Here is a 3321-nt window from a genome sequence, read left to right as displayed (position 1 = left end):
AATAGACAAATGTCTTATTCTCAAAACAAAGGTGAATCCTGTAAACTCTAGATGGGCCTAATATCTGGGAAATCTTCTAAAACAAATCATTAAAGACATGATTTGCAAGCCCCCAGCAAAGAAGTCAGCATAAGGTAGTGAAGATGAAGTGGTTAACTTGAATTTCTATATGAATTTATCAATCTCTAATGATATCACTCTGAACATGAGCTGGGTATATAGTAAGCAGAGTTCTTTCTTGCTTTTTCCTTATTAGTTTCAGGTGTACAAAACAATGTAATAGACATTTACACCCCTCACAAAGTGAAAACCCCCCTCACCCAATCTACTACCCCTCTGACATCATGTATAGATGTTACAATTCCATTGACTCTATTCCCTATGCTGTATTCCATTTGAAAAAATATATGCACCCCTGTGTTTATTGCACCCCTATGTTTATTGCAGCACTATTTACAATAGCCAAGACATGGAAACAACTGAAATACCCATCAGTAGATGACTGGATTAAGCAGAGTTCTTTCTGATGAATGGATTTACGCCAACCAAAAAGCAGGGCTCTCTCTAGAGTCCACCACAGGCCTCTGTGCTTGGCATTGTACTACCCAAAATGTGTATTAAGGACTTGGAATACGATTTTGATGGCACGATGGCATGCTATGGCAGGCTGCAGGCAACACAAAGCTGAGAGGGCTCATCATTATGTTGAATGGTGGAATTTGTACCAAAAAGATCTTGATAGGTAGTAACTATGGACATGGTTTAAGAAGAAGAAAACAGGAAAATCATAAACACTTTTGTTTAGGCATCCACCCCCCACCCTCAATTGAAAACATGGAAAAATCCGAATACCCCCAAATTCTACCCACAACTATGAAAGAACAGGATAGAGAAAATGTGGTTTGTGCACATGGAAAGGATTTAAGAGTTGTTTAAATTTAACAACTCAATACAACTTAATAGTGGGATGTAGCTGCCAAAAATGCTACTGTGATGGCACGTTGTGTTAAAGAAATATCCAGAACAAGGGATGTGATGATGCAGTTCTGATGTTTGTTCTGGAAGTGACCCTAAGGAGGGGATATCGACAAACTAAAGTATGTCCAGAAGAAAACAACAATTATGGTGAGGGGATGGAGAACCTGTCATACAGAAAATGACTAAAGAAACTGGGTATATTTAGCCAGGATGAGAGTCTGTGATGAGTGCAGAGTGGGAGGAGGACTGAAGAATCTAGAGGTTGTCACATGGAATGGAGTCAGAGTGGTTGCCATAAAGAAGCTGAGTACAGTTGAAACCTACAAAAAACTTTCTCACAACTGAAGCTATGCAAAGACGAAAGCAGTTACCTCAAGAAGTGAGGAATTCCCGATCCTGGATGCATTCAACAGAAATAGGAAGGTCAGCTGTCAAGAAGAATTCAAAGTGATTAATAACACCCACAAAACTGACCTTTTATGACTTTATCAGACATATTCCTTACAACAGGAAGTACTTTAATGATGAGGAAATGAAGGATCAGAGAAGTCAAGCAACTTGCCCAAGAATCCCCAACTGGTCGTAGGGAGCACAGACTGGAGCCCAGATCTGTCTCATTCTAAATAGTGCACGTGCTTTTCCACTACCCCAGATTTCCTCAAATAAAGCTGAGCTGTAGGAGAGGATGCTGTATCAATCTTTAAAACAACAGAGGAGCTATGGGTTCTACCTCAGCTAAAGCAGACTATTAAGCATCACCAGGACTCTCCAGGCCATCCTGAGCTACATGTATCATTTCCCAGTTTGGAATGTATTTTCTGGTTCTATCATACTTCAATACTGAAATTAATTTTATAACTCTGAGATCTGTTTCTGAACAGCCTAAGTTTTTTTTTAATTCTAATCATTATTAGAGCATTAATTGCTAGCCTTTAAGACAAGCAATTGAGAAATTAAAGAAATTTAATTCCAAAGAAATTAAATTTAATATCATTTCAAATAGTTCATTTTTATGGAAAATTCTTTTGTTAGTTTCTGTTTTTTGGCAAATCCGAGTCCTGCAAGAAATCGAAATCTAAGCCCTAGAATTTCTATAAGTGTGTATAAGTGTGTTTTATGTCGATTACATCACCTAATCATATACATGTTTCTCTTGGGAAGTTTTTAGCTATTTGGTCATTTGTGTCCTCCATCTGTTATCAGATCTTTTTGTGAATCTATCTATCTATCTATCTATCTATCTATCTATCTATCTAATCTATCCATATATATGTATACATATGTAGTTAGCAAATCAGGGGAAATTCAATGTGAATCAGTGTTGCAGAGCTGAAACAACAGTGTGGTGAATTAGCAAGAGAGACTTCTCTTAGAGAACACCTTGTTATGTTTTTTGACCTCACATTGTGTGGGCCCTTATAAGAATAGCTAGTATTGCCTCTTTATTCTTGGTCTCTATTACTGCCTCTCTGACAAGTAGTTTATAGTCTCTAACCTTTCCAGTTGTCCTCTCACCTCAGTGTTTTATACCTCAGTGACTTTGTCTTAGAGTTATTCTACATTTGCTTGCTCATCCATGGTGACCTTGTTTGGGCTTTGTTTAGTTTATTTGTGGCCTGATGCTACATGGCAAGCCTTACAGGGACCATTGACTTTATATACATTAAATTTATTGACTTGAGTCATCACTGCTTCCTAACACACCCAAAAGGCACCCTGAAAGGGTTACACCAAGGCCACCATTAAAAGGTGAATGCTTTTCTCTCTGTCCTCTTCTTTCAGAGCTGTGGAAGTTCCACCTGTCCTGTTCCCTATCCATGCCCCCTCTTTGGCCATGTGGGTTTTGTTTTTGTTTTTTCTGTAACCAGCATTGTTCTTACTGATAATCACCGGTTGCAATAATGCAACCATGAGAATTCGGGTTAGTCTGCCTGCTTGTGACTAGATTGATTTGTAAGTACCTTATCATTCCCCTGACCCTCTTATTTTTTATTTGTTTGAATGTGGTATAGAGTTTGTCACTGATTAAAAACTAAAATCAGGTCAGTAATTGCAGAAAGCATTTAATGAGTTTATACCCAAGAAGATAAGTATCCCTATTATGAAATCAACTTAGATTTCTTAACTACTACTCAATAGTGGGTGGCCTCTGTGTAGAGAGTTACAAAATGATAAATAACTTACATTGAATATCTAAGAAAGATATAAAGGCTTTGTCTACAGATATACCAAGAATATTCCATTACCTCAGAGTTTGTTAAATTAATATGATGGAAAAAATTTCTTTTACATGATCTAAAAGATTTAAAACATGGTCCTTAGATGTATTTTTAAAAAAAATAC

Source organism: Hipposideros armiger, unplaced genomic scaffold (genome assembly GCF_001890085.2).
Source record: "Hipposideros armiger isolate ML-2016 unplaced genomic scaffold, ASM189008v1 scaffold_440, whole genome shotgun sequence".
Taxonomy (NCBI): Eukaryota; Metazoa; Chordata; class Mammalia; order Chiroptera; family Hipposideridae; genus Hipposideros; species Hipposideros armiger.
The sequence above is the reverse complement of the archived record's forward strand: the minus strand, read 5'-3'. Positions refer to the sequence as shown.